The 913-nt window shown below is 47.8% G+C and overlaps 1 non-coding gene across 1 annotated transcript; it reads left to right on the top strand.

The window, feature by feature from the left end:
- The first annotated feature begins 525 nt into the window (after positions 1-525).
- LOC122446886 lies at positions 526-632 on the top strand. The gene has a single exon (XR_006271044.1). It is a non-coding gene; the product is annotated as a U6 spliceosomal RNA (small nuclear RNA).
- Positions 633-913: the final 281 nt, after the last annotated feature.

The following is a 913-nucleotide window of genomic DNA, read 5'->3' on the forward strand; positions in this document are numbered from 1 at the left end:
TTTTCACCTGTCCAGGCGCTTCTGCGGAGGCTCTGCCGCACTGAGACTCTGCAGGTGGGGGACAGCATCCATGAGGATCGGGATTTGTTTCATAGGTGATGTGAACCAGGCTCCTTACAGGTGAGTCTTGGAGGAAGGCCTCTGGAACTTGGGACTTCTGGACGTTTCTCGCCTCAGGACTCCCCTTATGTGGCGTGTACCTAGAATTCCCCAAATCCCGTGAGATCCAGCGTCCTTTGGGAAGAATGATTGCGGAGCAGCTCATAGCACCTGGTTCTTCCGGAATTCTCTGAGCTCCTGATAGCTCTGTGCATCCAAGCCCATCTTCACCCCACCTCTCCATCAGGACCCACAATTAACCCTCCCCACACCCAAAGCCTCACAGCACACCTTGTGGGCTCTAACTGAGCCCTGTTTGCCTTCCTGGAAAACCTACCCGCCACCCACCTGGACCAGGACTGACCCCTGCCTGTGGTCAGCGGGTGTCCTCATTAGTGCTCAAAAGAGAACATTTCAACATTTCCCGTGTTTACTTCAGCAGCACAAATGCTAAAATTGGAAGGATACAGAAAAGATTAGCATGGCTTCTGTGCACGGATGGCACACCTATTCATTAAACGTTCCTTTTGTTTTTTTTTTGGTAGGGCAGTGAAACTGTTCTATAATACTAAAATGGTGGATACATGTCATTATATGTTTGTTCAATCCTACAGAAAATGCAACACCAAAAGTGAACCCTAATGTACAATATCAACTTTGGATGACAATGATGTGTCAATGTACGGGGTCATCAGTTACAACAAATGTACCACTATGTGAGGAACGATGAGGAATGAGGGGGAAGCTTCTATATTGGGTCACAGGCATATATGGGTAATCTGTGGACCTTCTGCTCATATTGCTGTAAACATAA

This window comes from Cervus canadensis, chromosome 8 (genome assembly GCF_019320065.1).
Source record: "Cervus canadensis isolate Bull #8, Minnesota chromosome 8, ASM1932006v1, whole genome shotgun sequence".
NCBI classification, from domain to species: domain Eukaryota; kingdom Metazoa; phylum Chordata; class Mammalia; order Artiodactyla; family Cervidae; genus Cervus; species Cervus canadensis.